Consider the following 17,787-nt stretch of genomic DNA (forward strand, 5'->3'; position numbering starts at 1 on the left):
GTATCACAGGCCTTGCACAGAACCCATGGTGAACAACCTGACTGTGCAGAACTACAGTGATAACCCACATGAGAAGTTTCTTTTAAAGTGTCATTTTCTCTTCAACCCACCCAGTGAATTAGGCCACCGAGACAGATGTTACATTTTCAGCCACTTCCCTCACTATAATAGCTACAATACTGTTAAAAAAATAGACAATTAACATCAGTCTAAATTAGTAGAAATAAGGCATATTCTGTTATTTTCTGGAGTTCATAGATATGAATTTCATCCATGTTGGCTGTCTTCCAAAGCTCTTGAAGCACAGTTCAGCTGGTGGATAAAACCAATGTAAATGTGTTCTTTCAGCTTTCTGAACAACTAACAGTGTCTTCTTTAAGACTGTATGTTAATATGTTTGAGGAATAATCTTGCATTTCCTTGCCCTCCTTCCTTCAAATTGTCTTTGTGAATAGACTGTCTCTAAGGAGAGATATTTATTAATCTTTACAGCTTTTAAGCTGTTCCTTACAACAAACCTGCTAACTTCTGGAGGAGGAATGCACACAGCTAATGGCAAGTTTGACAGCTTTCTCTAAAAAGCTTACAGAAGGCAACGGCCTGGCATGAGCTTAGTAAACCAGGTTGTTTTGCAGTCATCACATTTTAAAATGCTTGTAGGTTTACCTGTGCTATGACAATACCTGTCTCACAGATGTGGAATGTTCATTGGGTATTTATGCCTAATGACCTGCAGCTCCCTTGGGCTGGACTGCAAGTGTTAAATCAACACTGCTGAATTGTCCATGTAGCTGTTCTCTGAAAATGCTCTTCATGAGGTTACCTTGGAGGAGAAAATCACACTATGAGCATTTTGCTCGTGAAGTCATACCAGAACTGAAACCTTTTGAGTTGGGTAAGTAATATTTGAGGTCATGAAATGATGGTTTGCACATGTGTCTTCCCTAGCAGAGTACAGCTTTGCCTCACTCAGGTACTTCAAACACTTAAGATGAGCAGTTACTCTTTGCTTGCTCTACTGTGGTGCACATCCTCTGTCACACAAGTAAGAAAAACTTTTTAAAAATAGAAATATTTTTTAAAATTAAGTTATTCAGTAATGATAATAAGGGCAGCTTGTAAGAATCTTTTAAAATTCAAAGGGAATTAATTTGAATTTGAAGTCCTTGAAGTTCTTTAAACAGTGGCTTTAGTTTGGGGAACTACCTACACAGATGCTCTGTTTGGATACTGATTTAAGGACTTCTGCTGAGTCTGTCTCCGTCAGGTTGACAGTTACTGCAGCAAGTTGCCCCAGGAGATAGTTCGGTCACACCAAAGTTTGTGGATGCATCACAGCAAATGATACTGTCATGATAATATCAGTGTTCTTAAAACCTGTCCACTGCTGATGCACAGCGTTCAGTAACGGGCTGCAGTGCCAATTAACGGCGGTGATTTGTATCCTAAAAGAGACATCCTGCCATCCAGTCCCTGCTGTGTGGCAGTATAAAAGTGTGGCTGCACTTCTAGCAAGGTGACCCCGGAAACAAAGCTGGCAAATAGCGATCTCTCAGCTCCACCCTGGCCCGGGGCTGTGCCGAATTGTTTGTCCAGCTCCCTTGTGTGTGATTCTCCCATTGAAAAGGGTCCTCGCCGTTGTGCAGGTGAAAGGTTTGACATGCACACAATGACTTTGACGTTTTTCCAAGGATACTTTTTCATTCCAATAGCCCTTGGACTGTTGCCTGAGCAAGGGAAGTGCTTGCTGAATTGGCTTGGGCAGTCAATAGCTGTTGCCTAATAGCACCAATAGAGGGAAAGGTTTTTCCTGATCCGGTTTTGCAAGCACTCCAGCAGCACCAGGAGAGTGTGGCATATGTCATCCACTGCGATAAAAGAGCCATTTGCTGATGAGGCAATCAGGATTGAACTACTGGGTTTTAATTTCTTTAATTGAATTTGCTTGTGGAAAATTAAGAGCAGGCAATCAAAAATTCATAAAGTGCTGAGATCAAACAGGGAAAAGCGAGTGCATTTATGTCACATCTTACCAACAAGAAATGTCTTCATGAATTTCTTTAGTGAAGAAAGGAAACACTCTCACATTAAGGTGAATTATAACTTCCATCAGTATTCTGACAAAAGGAATAAAATATTCCTGAGGAGCTTTCTGATTAAACTTCCTGAGATGGAAGTTCAAGCTCTATTTATGTAGGTCCTTGTTAGGGGCTGGGTTTTATGAAATGAGGAAAGAAATAATGAATAGGATAGTTAAAACAAATCATACATTTCACTTTTACTATCCAGGAAATCAGGTCTTTTAAAATATTTATGGTTTAATTTTCATTTAGCACAGTGCATATTATTCAGCTCTAAGTCAACTGTCCTTGGCTGCTGCTCAGTTGTGTACAGGGTGAAGAGAGAAGACTTTATCTGAGCAGGGTGCTTTGAGTTACGGGAAATTAATTTGCAAGGTGGAGATGAAAAATGTCATATCTCTTAAATGAATTTTAATGCTATAAAAATAATAGAAAGGGAAAAGAGAGAGTTCTGTATCTCTAACACAGACTCCTATTAATAAAAACACTGGTCAGGGGTTTTCCAAGTTATGGTCAGTTTAGGAAACCTCTGATGAGCCACAGTAGGGCAGATTTTATTTGCTTTTATTGTTGGTGGAAACCTGGCATGCTGAGCAAAGAGAAACCTGGCTGGCAGCAGGTACTTGCTCAGGCTTCAATTTTTTGCCTAAATTTGGAGGCAGTGAAGCCTCCTGGGGTTGGGTGGCAGGAGGGACTTGTTATCTGGCAGCTGTTGTTGCTGTGGAAGGGAAGGAGCAGGATGTCCCAGCAGAGGAGCTCCTCACCTGAGTTGCTGTCAGGGAGTGAAGGCTGCAGGTGTGTGGTGGGAGGTTCAGTGGGCAGCACTGTCCAGAACCTGGGTCACTGAGAGCCTGACACCCCGAGGGGAGGCTCTTACTTTCCCTGCCTTGCCATTCTCCCTGCTCTGGAAGGTAAGTGGGTTCCTAACCCAGTGAAACAATTCCACTTTCTTTTTGAATCCTATTCCTAGGCTGATTTTCAGTCATTTTAGGGTGCTGAGCTGGTTCACTGTGCAGCCAGACCAGCGCCAGAGCTGGCTCAAGGCAAGTGATGGGGGTGTTGAGAGCAGAAATGGGGCCAATCCCTGTTCAGTAGCAGCAAACTGTTCATTTTTGTTTCTCATTACGGTTTCGTCATCGTTACCATCATCAAGTTTCTCATAACCTTGTGTTGCCCCACACCAGGGGAGGTTGGAACTAGATGATCTTTAAGGCCCCTGTCAACCCAAACCATACTGGGATTCTGTGGTTCTAGAGCTGTTTCTGAGTTGTCTCATAAAGCCAAGCCCAAACAAGAGCATTTCATACTGTAGAGGCCAGGTGAGCAGTGGTTACTACAGTCTCAGCATCATGATTTTTGTTGCTGAGAGGCCAAGCCAGACTGAGGATTTGGGGTCTCTTCTGGTTTGCATTGTTTTTTGTGGAAATTTTCTTGTGGGGAAATCTCAAAGCAGACTCTCTGGGGAGGCTGAGGGGTGGCGCTGCCCTGTGGCAGTGCTGGTGTGTGCATGGTCCCCAACACCACAGCACCCCCTGTGCTGTGCAGCTTCCCTGTCTGGTCCAAAATCCAAACTGAAGCTGCATTTTGTGCCCCTACAAGGCTGAATAGCTTTTATGGGAGTGCTAAATCCTCATAGAAGGCTGATAGAGCAGTAATCTTCAAGGCCATATATCTCAGCCACCCACAAAGCAGCAGAACTAACAACATCATTTTTGCACCCTTTTTTTTTTTTTTACTATCAAGTGCCCTTTAAAGAGAAGTCCCTGTACTGGTTTTTGTTAAACTTTTCTGATACAGACCATATGAATATCCTTGCTGTAATAAAAAATGGTTAATACGAGAACTTCTCAGCTTCACTGTTTCCAATGTATCTAACTAGAAAGGGGAGAATGACATCTTTAATTGATCCTTAAATCATTATGAAAATAATTTAGCAGCCTCCTAAAAGTTATTTTTAATTACAAGGTCTGTTGCCTTGTTAGTAACACTGAAAATCACTAATCTATGCAATTTCCTATCTTGAGTAAAAATAAAATACGTAGATTGTGTTATTGAGGTGCACTCATTGAGGTTTTATTAGAGATTAAGTGAAACCAGATGTAATCCTTTTGTACTATTCTGTAAACAATGTTGAAATGCTGCTATTTAAGGAAGCTGATGGGGTTAAGAACTGGACTTGAGTTTCACAAGTGTACCCAGGCTGCTGAAATATTTAAAATTCAGATTACCTGAATTGGGGGACCCTTGTGTTTGTTGCTCACAAAGCTGACCTTCATTATCAGCTGGCTCTGCAAGGCAGTAGGATTATGTTGTATATTTTGTCAGCACCCTCCTGCCTTTCATCTTGCCATGTCACAAGGTGGCTTGTGAGGACTAAGGGAAGTGCTTTTTGTCCCTGGGGAAAATGTTTATGCTCTCCACATAACTATTCCCCTTCTGCAAGCAGGGACAGTGAATTAAACCTTCAAAAGTATCCATATAACATAGCTTTTGCATTGCAACAAGCCCTAATGACTCACTTTAGAGGTATCTTTTCAGGTTAACTCATGGTTAATAGTTAAACTTCCAAATTGTAACAGGGTGAACATTCTCGAGCTGCAGTCACTGGGGCAAGGAATAGCTGATTATAAAGGTGCAAAGTTTTTTCAACATCTAAAAATTGTCCTCTTAGCATTAGCTGACAAATTCTAACAGTTAATCTGGAATAGGTTTTAGTTTATAATGCATGCTGACTGTGAATCCTAACAGCTGGAATGCCAGATGTTCAAAAAAGGAGGATCATATTCCACATTGTTTGGGGAGGGAAAGAAGGTTGGAACAAAGGGCATAATGGCATCATGCAGAAATTAAGCCAAAATCTTCCAAGCGACAATGTCACATTTTCAGTATCATTTCTGGGAAAGATTCTCTGCATTGGAACAGGTGATCCCTAGAGAAGGAAAAGCTGTCTTTGATCCTGAGTACAGAGGGTTTGGGCTGGGTTGCATCACAAACTGATAAAAAGGCTCTGTGACACATGATATCTTAGCAGTTTTGGGGCAGTTGGAGAGGCAACCATCTTTTGTGCAATTTGTTCTAATTTTAGCTTAACATAAGGTGTGCAATTTATCCAGGGGCAGCTGTGATGGGTTCACAGGGAGCAGTTCAGGGACTGGGGGAGGAGGTGGCATCTGAAGTCCTCTGCTGTGGCTGAGTGGTTTGTGAGAAGGATGTCCTTCTGCATCATCCTTGGTCTGCATGAGACTGATCTGCAGGAAGAGCTTGTTAAAGAGAACCAGGACAGTGAACTGGGCAGTTTCTTTATCTTCCAACCCCAGAAAAGAGCTCACCCTTTCTCATTTCAGTGTGACTATTTTGGGTATCACAGTACAAACAAGATGTGTTTTGCTGCTGGTGGGCAGTGGCTGTGAGAACAAAAAGATCCTTCTGTCATCTCTGGCACTTGCCTAGACTGTTGCCTGCTCCTGCCTGGACCTCGGCAAGCAGGCATTAAAAGCATTAAATAGAAGTTGTATTGCAAAAAGAAGGCAGAGGATGGTATGTCATCTGGCAAGCAAGCTTACCTTACTGGGGCTGTGAAACCATCATTGTTGAAGAAAACTTTCTCGAAGTAATACCCAGAAGAAAAATAATAATCACTTTAGATATAAAAAAAATTATTTTTCAGAGTTTTCCCTGATGCTCACCATCTCGTGGAGCAGCCAGCAGGGGGGAGTGTGGCTGCGCCATGGAAGGCACCTGGCAGCCAGAAAAGTGCTGGAAAAGTGCAAAATAAGTTCAAGAATGAGTGTTAGGATAAATTCCTTTGGACAAAACTGACACTGTGAGACAGACAGCATGAGCCCATAGAGCCATCCAGATGTGGAGGGGTGTTAAGGGGTGTTTACTTAAAAAAAAAAAAAACAACAAACCAGTTTATTTTATTTTAAAAAATTCCTCAAGAAACAGAGTTTTTTACCTTGGAGTAATGACCTCGATGATCTTACATTGTCTTTTCCAATCTAAATGATTCTATCTTCTTCTTACACTGCATCCCCAGGCCTTTATTTTTCAGTTTTGTCCTGAAAAATGTGTGTCTCTAACATCATGAGCTCTTATGTATTAATCCATCTCAGCTGTAATAAGTTTGTAAGAATAAAAACTGTCTTTACTCTTGGGTGGCTCAGCAAAATAATCTCCAGCTTTGAAATCAGAAAGTTCTTCTCTTATTCAGGGAAATATAAATATTTCCTCAATCAAACTTATATTTCTATTATTGTGCAAGAGGAAAACATTGGAAAACAAAGACATGAATCTCCCTAAATGTTATTGCATGGGAAAACAGAAATTAATAGAAAGCAAAAAATGTTGCTATTTATGGGATTGTAATATGATGAATTTTACCTGACAGCACCTTTTTCCAGAGCAATATACAAATGATTGCTATGTGCTTGAGTAAATACAGATTTAGAAATATGTCACCAAAACACCAGTTAATAGGTTAATTACTTGCATACTGCTAATACTTAGTTCTTGTTGAACTTGATGTCTGAAAACCGGTTACTTTATGTCTGTAAATAGTTTGTCTGCCTAATTACTCGCTTAGCCATTTCTCCTTCCAATTACACACATGTGCAGTCGTTGCATGGGAATTGCTAATGCTTGCGGACCTGCAGTGTTGGGCAAGGATGTCTTAGAAACTCAGAGAAGAAATTTCTCCATTTGGGAGAAACATAAAAATTCTCATCTCTACAGCAGCTGCTCTATCTGGGGTGATCTCCAGTAAGGCCTCCTTCATTCCCCAGTGCTACAGGAAAAGAGCCCAATGTTGAAAAAGGCTCCAGACCAACAAGCAACGCTGGGAATTGTGCATCATCTGCAGTGTCCATTTGTCATCCTCCTTCTTTAAGTCTTGACATGCTCCACAGGGGTCCTTCAATGGCTCTTGAGCCACCAAAGGTCAAGAGAACCCTTCTGAGGGCTATGGAATATGAAAGATGAGTTATTGAGTGCCTAACAGCTGAGAGCAGGAGAGGGTATCCTATCCCCATCCTCAGAAACCCCAGTCCCTGAGCAACTCAAGTCAATCCTGTATTGCTGATTCATTTTCATGTTTACAGCAGCAATTAACTTCCGTTAAAATTGATTATAACTCCCACCAGGGAGCACTCAGAGCAGAGTTCTGCTAATGTTCAGAGGACTCTGATGTGCCTCCGATCCTGGCAGTCCTTCATACTATTCCTCTTTATGCTCCACACAAAAAATAAAATTGAATATAAAAGTTAAAATAGCCACTAAAATTGGTACAGCCATTAGCATGCCTCTTTCCCCAAGATTAAGGTGATAGATTTCCTAAAAAATGTTAATCAGAATTGATAAAGAAAACTATCATGGTGGCACCCACCAAGCCTTTGGGTTAGCTTCCTGCTTTATTTCTCTGTAACTTGCCAGTCCTAGAACGTAAAGCAGGATCCAGAGGTGGAAACAGCATCAGCAGAGATAATGATAAAAAATTTCTATGTATTTCTGTCCAGTTTCTGGTTGTTTTGAGTGCTGCTTAATTCCCGCCCTACAATGAACTGCAAACAGATGCTTAGGTAATTGAGGGCTGAAGCTTTAGAGATGATGGTCCAGGCTCTGATGCTGTTACTCAGGCTGGATTACACTTACTTCAAAAGCAATCCCACCAGCTTTGGTACAATAAACTAAACAATATTGAAGGGGAAAAAAAAAGCCTAAACTAAACTGAGCACTGTGCACAGCGCTGGAAAAGAAAGCTGTTCCTATTGAAATGCCACTGACAGCTTGTGCTGAAGCTGCAGGAAGGACAAAGTAGTCTCTTAACAGGTTTGCTTCTTTTTGCCAGATGGTCACAATCTTGTTTGGGTTTACAGAGCTCTTCCCCCCTCTGTCTGAATTGCTTCTGAGATTAATGTCAGAGGTTTCTGCAGGAGGCTCCTCTGAGGGTGAGGAGCAGAGAGGCAACATTCTGTCTGAGTGAGGAAAGTAAAGAAAAGCAAATGCAGAAAATCATGGGGAGGTTTGGCTCCCAGGCACAGGGTTGAGAGCAGGGGGAATGTGATTTTTTCCCCTCTCTCTGCTGACACCTTGGCTCAAGGAAGGTTGCCCTGCTGGGGGTATGGGTGGGAGCTACCAACTATGAAAGGAGGAAAAGATGCCACTTCTCTAAAAGTAAACAATTCTTTCTCCTGTATTCGTGGCATGTGCTGCAAAGCATGACTCAAAATGCCCCATTGACTGAGGGAAGGGGTTGCCTGCATTCCCTGTCAAATTAGGGAAGTCTTCTTGGGAAGGTGGAGCCACATTAGTGTTCAGGGCTGGAGATGGGCAGGTAGATCTTGCATGAACACTCAACAAGTCTTTGGGTCTGAGGGTTTCTCTGCTGTACCAGCAAACCTCCCCAGATTGCCATCAGCCCCCTCAGCCTGGTTGTGTTCTCCCCGGAATGCACAGCTCAACCAGCTTGGTCTTGCTGAGCCTTAGTTTGTCGTGAGGAACCAAGCAGAGATGAGGGCATTCAAACAAGCAGCCAGTTTTCTATTTCAGGACAGATTATCTTGAAATATTTACTATAGAGGTGCTGATGGAACCAGTGTGTTCACGTCAAAATGTCTGACTGACATGTTGGTTTTCAAATAGCCCTTTGCTCTTGAGATACTTAAAAGCTTTTCCAAACATATTCTTCTATCTCTGGGGACATAATCTGCATGTTGCATTTCTGGTGTGCAAAAGATTGTATTTTTGCTTTTGGGTGAGAATATTTGAATGTCACAATTCCTTCTACTTGCTAAGTGGGGCATTTACAGATTTTTATACCAGCATTTACAATTTCTTGTGGAAATTGCTGGTTGGATAAAGGTCTTCACTACAGAAATTATTTACATAATGCATCTCCTATTACCATCAATCCTCTTAAAAAAAAAAGAAAAGAAAAAGCCAAACCCTCTAATATTTTCCTCTATTGAAAACACCAAAAGCCTGTTTGTTCTAGCAGAGCCTCCTCATCCTCTTCTGCATGACTGAAGCTCAGGGCATGGTTTAGACTGCATGTGCTGAGTGTAACTGCCCCAAACCCAGAATTTCAGGAACACATGGCATCTGAAAGATGCAACATTATGTAGTTGAATCCCTTCCTCTCCACTTAGAGTTTTCACAATTTCACCACATTTTAGGGCTTACATTTGAAATTTTGCCTTTCCCTTTATTTTAGACAGATTAACACTTTATAAATAAAGATATGAGAATTATGAAAACTCTGGAGAAAGATGGGTTTTGTGGTGATAAATGATGCAGCAGCCCTGTCAGTGATGTGTGTTCATTAACAGTGTGATGCTACATGTATTTTATTTGATGCCAAACTGCAAGATGAGCCTTTCCTTGCCTGTGCAGCTGATCCACACATCCTCATTAAGCAGCAGGATCCAAACTGTGCACGTGCCATAGCCTGGTGTGATCCCCGAGGGGGGGTCGGGGGACTGGACCACAGCTCCATCCTGGCAGTGCTGCTGCTGTTGCTGCCTTCAGGGGTTGTTTCTGATTCCTGTGCCCCAGCTGGGCTCGGGTATGCTATCATGTACCTACATCTCCTTGCAATAACACAGCAATAAAACTGCAAGATGCCTACAATCTGTTTGTAATCTCCAGAATATCACCACCTGCATCCCATGACTAAAGGATGTAAATACTTCCTTCTGTGCAGAGTGGATAAAACTTTCTCGAGGGTCAATTGCCAAGCGAGCAGTTTTAGTTTTGCAGAGGTTGTAAAGCCTTTTTCCCCCAACAAAATAGCTTTTTCCTTTTTCTTGTTTTTTGTTTGTTTGTTTTTGTTTTTTGCTTTGTTTGTTTGTTTTGTTTTGTTGTTGTTGGTTTTGTTTTGTTTTCAGTTTGGTTTGGTTTTCCCCCTTTTGCTCACTTCTCTTTCCAGGGAGCCTGTTGTTCAAAGCTCAGCCCAAGGACTTGCAGAGCCCTGGGGTACTCCAGGTTACAGCTAACCTGGAGGCTTTAGATGAGATGCTTTGCAGCAAAATTGTGAACAACATCTGACTTGTTCTGTATTACAGAGGGAGAGAGGCTGTGAAATTAGGTATGTGTTTTCCAGTCCACCCAGGTGTCTTTTCCAGCTGCAACACTCTTAATCTGAGGTAAGAAGCTGGTATGAGCTATGAATACATTTATTACTCAACAGTAGCAATGGGATATGTAGAATGTGCAGGCAATAAAAACATGGACACTTTCCAACTGCTGTTGGCAAAATGCTTGATTTGGTTGAGATTTATCATAACAAATCAACTCTGCTGGAGGTGGGCTTTCAAATACTCAGTGAGTATGTGAGAAGGTGTACAAAGGTGTTTGTGGTGGAAGAGCAGCAGTCACAGCAGTGGGGCTGAAGCTGTGACACACTCCAGCCGAGCTCATCCTTTCTGACACCTGCAAAGTGGCCATGTGCCTTGCCTTTGCAGTTCTAGAATTTGCTACAAATAATTTTATTGCAGTGCTGTCCAAAGGGCCACACCCCACTGAGAGCTGTGATGAATGGAACATGTTGTTACACTGTAAAAAAAATAAAAATTACGTGCTCTTAGCCCAACCATGTGATGCATCTCATGAGTGTTCCAAGCCTGTCCAGGTTCAGTATTCAACACTTTGCTCTGCTGCTTTTGACTATGATCCCTGCACAGCAATTGGTATTTTGGGGCAGTTGCAGCATCTGATTTATACCCAGGCAGCTTAATCCTCAAAGGGAATTAGCACTTCAGTGGCAGCATCATTTAGGAATAGCACATTGCTTGCCTCGAAGATCATCTTTGCTGTAACTAATTAACCCATCATGCTTAAGTGCTTTGTGCAATTGACGGTGGAGTTCCATTTACCTCCAGTTAGGTGGAGGGAGCCTGGTGAGCCACCCCCCGTAGAGAGGGAGAGCAACTTCACTGTCAGCAGCATCACCCCAGGGCTGCACCAGAGTTTTTGGTGACGGCAGAGCTGCCACAGGGAGTCTGACAACTAAAATTATTTCCATTAAAAAAATCTCCCATGGTTGAGTATTCAGAATACTTAATTAGCTGAAAGCCATGATATCTGTCAATCATGTGTTGCCTCAGATTTTGCATTTATAGGGCAGAGTTATTACTGAAGACTTATTATTAAAGGAAATTACTGGTACGGTTGGCTCAGATCTCACTAAGAAACAAGATTATAGATACGTAATGTTACCATGGAAAACCAAGCATTTTAATCATACCCCAGCACGTATAGAGTTTCAAAAGCCATGCTACCAGAAAACTTAACAAAACCCAGGTGCTGGACAGATACTTGAATATTAGTGAGCACTCAAGGGAACTTTTAAAGGATTGAATTTGTCTTGGGGCTTTGCTGCTGCAGCAGAGAGTCATCACTTCTGTCTTGCAAGTGTTTGACATACATGTAAATGGATGCACAGAGAATTAAATCCTAGGGGAAATAAACCACCGAACTACTGTATTTCCAAACATTAGGAATCTCAGGAATATGTGTCCCACAGAGGCTGCTGTGTTGGCTGCTGGTTCAGTTCACAGGTGCAGTATGTTTTACTGGTTTGGTGCTCTTCCTGGAAGAACAGGACTCAAGTGTGTACTCATCATGAGATTAGGAAGCCAAAGGGAAAACCCTAGGATGTAAGAGAGCTGATTTGTTATGGATACATTGAAGAAATAATAATAGAAGTAGTAGTAATAACAACAACAAAAACAACAACAATAATAATAATAATAATAACAACAATTCTATTCTGTCTGTTGCCATACACTTCCTGTGATCTCATAATGTTACTAAGATCATAGAGAAATTCTGGAAAATTTTGGTCTCAGTGGTGAAACCAGAAGGGGATGCTCTGGTCTTCTCCAGAGTGTCACAGGACAGTGGCTCTGTATGCAGCTGACTGATCATAGTTTCTTCTTATGCAAAGAGAAGTTATGAATATTTGGAGGCATATTCTCTTAGGCAGGATTTAGTGCCTGAACTGTGATCAGTGTCAGAAATGAGATAATACCATTCTTTACCCTTCTCCTGTCTGTGTGCACAAAGAACACATATTATCAAATACAGCAAAGAGGTGAGTTTGCTGCCAGCCAGGAGAACTTTTTGATTGTATTCCTGTGAAGGAAGCCTGATGTTTAGACCTTATGGACCTTATGGATGTGTGCTAGTGATTTCCATGGTGGAAAAATATACTAATCTTCTATTTGGGAAGACATTTTAGGTACATTTGATTTGGCTTAGTTTGTTTCCTGAGCTCTAATTTCTGAACCTCATGAATCTGGGAGACAAAATGACAGCTGTTGCAAATGGATCAGTGCAGAGGCTGATGTAAAGAAAATATGGACAAGTTCCTTTCAAAGTCAGTGTGGTCTGTGAAATTGGATTCACGGCTCAACAATGTGAGAGGAGGCATGAAGAGGCCATGCCTAATCCCAAATGCTCTCAGAGTACGGGAATAGTCGCTCACGGATTTCAGGCTTTGCGGTCAGAGAGTTTCAGACTCACTGATGCTTATTAATGGTCCTACCCAGTCATCTTCTCATTCACTGTGGAGTAATCCCCTTTATGTTAGAGCATAACTCCTTAGCTTTTCCTTGCTCTTTTTGCTCTCAGGTTTGGAGGGATGCCTTCATGCCTCACTGAACCGTCGTGCTCTCCCCCAGGACAGGAGTGCTGCCTCCTTCATGGCATGTGCCTGTCTGGACCACACCATCACCCTTCCTCGTTTTCCTTCCCACTTCCCACTCTGAGTTATTGAACTGTGGAATTATTGTTAGGCAAACTATGGGTCTCTCCCAGGTAAAAGCTTTCAAGCCCTTTGCATACTATGAGTTTGTTGGTTAAACCAAGAGAAATGGCCTCATGTCCCATTTTGTGAGTGGTGAACTGCTGTTGTTTAATAGGTAAATGAAGTAGGTAAGTTTTCTTTTTGACCCCTGAAGATGAGACTAAATTATATCTCATTACTTAACTGGACACATGTCCGGTTTTAGTGATTTATTATGCCGGAGACATGGCAAAGGAAAAGAAAATGTGTGACTGGGGAATACTCAAGATAAAAAAAAGCAAAGAAAAAGGTTGTCCTTCTTGGACATAGCTTTTGAGTTTTAATTATCTAATATATATTTATAATGTTATCTCAAGAAAATATTTTTTTTTTACTAATTAGTTAATCCCTGTCTGGTGCTAATACAAAACTGTATTTCAGGGTGGTTTGTTGTTGCATAGCTGAGGAGTAAGGCAATTAGTAGTAATATACACTATAGCTGAATTTCCAAACTTAGACAAAATGTTTAATGAGACAACTGGGACACATATGATTGGGAGCCAAATGTGTTGCAAGTTGCTTGCTGTTACTAAACCGAGCACATGTGGTTTGGAGAATCTCCCTTATAACTGCCCTGTTCCTCCCACTCGGCTGGGTTGAGCCTCCCAGGACAGCAGTGGTTGGAATTGGGGTGCTGTGGGCTGAGCTCCCTGTCCAGATGTTTTACAGAGCTGTTGAGTGCCTTCTCCTGCTGCCAGATCTCCAGCAAAGTGAACAGCTTTGTTGTAGGCACTATATTGCAATGTCAATAATTGATTATTTCAAGTCCTACCGAGATCTTGGCAATCAAATTGCTGGCAGCCTGGAAAATCTCAGCAGTGAGGTAGAAGACCTTTTGTACTGGAACCTTGTATTTTCTGAAGTTGTATGTTTAATTGATGAGGCTGTTATTTCATCTGGAAGAAGGTGTGTTATCAAATAAACACACTTCAGTCAGGAATTCCTGTAACTCCAGTCTTAAAAAATCAAAATAAACATGGACTGTGTGGATCTTTACCTAGAGCCATCATTCACTGAGCTGAACCCCAAAACCATATTTGAGGGCTGTCTCTCTGCAGACCAGCTACTGGCCTGCGTGCAGGCTTTGGGTGGAGAAGAGCCAAGTTAGGCAGTGCTGTTGGGCACTGCTGGCTTGGGCTGGGCTTTAGGTGCAGCTTCTTCAAACCCGAGTTTCTTCTGGTGCTGGAGGGAAGTTATTCCCAAAGTGCTTGTGGTGGAGAGAAGAGCTGGGTCTCTGTCTACTCAGGGCAGTGATGCTTAATTCAGGTCCATCAGCCTCACAGGGGATGGGGACCATTTTTCCCATGGGCTATGAGATTTATAGTTCATCTAATGGTGTCTTGGATGTGAGTCCAGCTCTGTATCTCCTTGGTGATAGGACGAGGCTCAGGTGACTGGTAGGGTGGAGACCTATAGGTTTTTATTTTGTTTTGTGCAAATTGGACAGGACTCAGAGGCCTGGTGTGTCCCATCTGTGTCCAGTGCAGCTCATGAACAGGTGCTGAGCAAAATGAAAACATCGTTACTTTGGATGTCTCACTGCCTCATATCTACGAGGTCAGGATTAAGCCCTAATTTCTGGCTGTTTGTCTCAAAAATGACTTAAAATTTTTCTATTCTGATTTCATAGAGCCAAAGAAAGGTTTGGGTTGGAAGGGACCTTAAAGCTCATCTCATTCCAACCTCCTGCCATGGGCAGGGACACCTTCCACTAGACCAGGTTGTTCTAAGCCCCATCCAACCTGGCCGTGAACACTTCCAGGGATGAGGCATCCACAGCTTCTCTGGGCAATGATTTCTCTCCAGTATGCAACTTTCACAGTGGAGTAGTCTCTTTTAATTTTTATTATGGAGCTGCCATTAAGAAACAAAGCTGTCCTTAACAGCCAGTGTGATGTTGCTGCCCAGCTTGCACCATCTCCCCCAGCTGCCCTCCAGCAGCATTAGTCTAAAACTCAAACAATTCATTTTCTTCTAATAAATAACAGTCCAGAAAGAACTCCCAGGGTGTCTGTCTGCAAAAATGGTCAACTCCCTAGCAGTAAACAGCAGTGTAGTAAATTAGAAAGGCATTTCATAACTTCAAACCTGATAATTTTTAAAATAAATGTTAATAAATTCAAAGAAAATTCTGTGATCCACCTGTGCCAGCCAATGCAAGCATTAAGGCTAAGAGTCAATCAAGACATAATTTTGTGATCATATAATTCAGAATGGCTGTGTATTCTTTCTAACTCATTTTTTATTGCTGTGACTCTATTATGGATAGCTGTAAAATTCTGTTTATGCCTCTTTGTTCCTTTTCTTGACCCTTATTTAAAATGTAGTTTTCTACAATTAAGTTGACAACATGTCAAACTCTGCAGGTCATAAGTGTGTTAATAGGAATACACTCTTTAACCACAGGCTTTCTCAATGCATTACACATAAGTTGCTAATTGGACTTGGAGAAATTGCTAAAATATCTTATGAAGATTGGGTCTGATCCACAGAAGCATTCCTCTGGATCTGTGTCAGTGCAATCAATTTCCTGACATCTGGTGCCTTTCCAGTTCCTTAAGCCCAGAATAGCCTCCACATAGTTTGGATTTGCAGAGCACAGAATTAAAAACCGGCTAAAAGTGACAGAAGTGATCCAGGTCACAGAAAGCACCAATTAAGTTTTTTAGCTTGGTTTCCTAAAGAAACAACACTTGCGGTATCAGGCTCGCAGTGTCCATGCTTGTGTGGGTGTGTATCATTTCTTCTTGCCACTTTTGACCCTATTAACATATTTTAACTCTATTTTCTGATAATAGAGGCTTTGAAACAATGATATTCCTGTAAACTTTTTTGGGACCAAGTCCGGAGAGCTGGCCAGAGTAACGACACGTACACCGATTCGATTAAGCGTCATTCTCCCTTTATTGTTTAACTATGCAAGCTTATATCTACTTTTTTGCAAAGATTCACGCCCAGTCCCTCTAGACAGCCTCTAATCAGCAGGGGAGATGACCAGTGTATAACTTTGCCAAGGACTCTCAGGGCTGCCTGCAGCCAGGGGCCAGTTCAGGGGTTTTTCCTCAGCAACCCTGGGTTGTCCAATCTTTCCAGGGGTATCATATGCCCCTGTTCCACAAGGAATCCCTCTATATAAATTTAGTGAAAACAAACCTTTTCAGAGATTTAGACTAAGGAAAGGCTAAATCATTACCTCAAGTCCTTGCTGAGCAGTGGAGAATCAGTAGAGCAGAGGGATCCTCTCGCAGGGGTGTTGCAGGTGAGCAGAAATCTTCCCCAAAGCTCAGGCTTTTAAAGGCAAGCAGGACCTGCACTGGCTCTTGCAGAACTGCTTGTTTAGATCAACAGGAGAAGAGCTGAATTTTCCAAGCAAGTCACAAGCCCTGTTGTTTTTCTTAATTGCTATAAGACATCTTTCATAACCTCTATTTTATCTTTGGATTCTTTGCCTTGGAGTCAATCCAGAAATAAAGCAATCAGAAGGATTTGCTGTGTGCACATCTTAGTATTACTGGTCTGATGTGCAAGGCTGTATTTCTTGCTACTGTAGTGTGTTGGTACATCTAATTTTTTTCAGCAACCCATTTAAGCAGCCCCTTGCAGGGGCTGTGCCAGGCAGTACTTGCCTTCCTGTTCCTCTGGTGGGTTTATTGTTACTTATAATACACTCAGAAGGTTGCAGCTTGCTTTCATCTTGCCTTTTTACTGCCTTGCTTATTTTTGTCTTCATCCTACTGTTCTCTAAAGAGGTCTTTATGAAACAGTGTCTATATGCTATGCATGTCTCTTTTATTAATAATTCATTAATCAATTAAACCAGAGGGAAAAGAAAAGGCACCAAAACCAACAGCTAGAAGTGATCACAGCTCAGGAACAATGCTGTGCATATTTTGCACCTCAGGCTGCATCATTTGCTAGTGCTACCTGCAATACTCCTGCCAGAGAGCACTGGAGGTCTGTCTTTGTATATCTGCTTAAAAAACTCCAAAACATTCTTTCTTGCTGCATGGAAATATGCTCCCTGGGAAATCAAGTGATATTGAGCAAAAATGGCACCATGTTTCTGGAGCTGGTGTTTGATTTTTGCATTTGAAGGGATGCAGACGTGTGTGTGCTTACCTGAGTCTGCTGCACAAAGCAATTAGAGGTTCATCAAGAATTAAAATTCACCAGTGGCTGAACACTCATTTAGCTGAAGCTTCTGGTAATGAAGCCAAAATTGTTTCTATAACATGCAGGAATCAATGCCTAATTCTGAGCAAGCAGTTTGTTTTTAAGCCAATATCATTTACCAGTTACTTCTAATACATGTTGGACAGAGAACAGGCTTCCTTGGTCCAACTCACTCTGAAGAATCACAGAATGGTGTGTGTTGGAAGGAACCGTAAGGATCACCCTGTTGCGACCCCTGCCATGGACAGGGACACCTTCCATAGACCAGGTTGGTCCAACCCCTGTCCAACCCAGCCTTGAACAGCTCTGGGGACAGGACATTCACAGCTTCTCAAGAAGCTCTACCCCATGACAGGGCAGGACCAGGGCAGTGGTCTGTGGAACACCCAAAGGAAAGCAACTGGATGGCAGCTGGACAAACAAGTGTGATCACTGCCGTTGTGCTCATACCTCATTACTCCCAAGTAAGTGCTGTGTAAGCACCAATGCTGTCTCTGGTGCTCTTCTGGCAGCTCGTGCAGGGCAGTTTGATCATGCTTCTTCTCCCCAGCTTCAGCTGTGCACAACTCTTCCACCCTGGTGCTCACCACTGAATTGTTTTGGCTATTTTACCATAACCAACTTTGCTCAACATGCCTCAAAGCTTCATGTGAAGATTCACCTTTACTTCTGTCCTCCAGAGAGAAAACA

This window comes from Coloeus monedula, assembly GCF_965178545.1.
Source record: "Coloeus monedula genome assembly, chromosome: 15".
Lineage (NCBI taxonomy): Eukaryota > Metazoa > Chordata > Aves > Passeriformes > Corvidae > Coloeus > Coloeus monedula.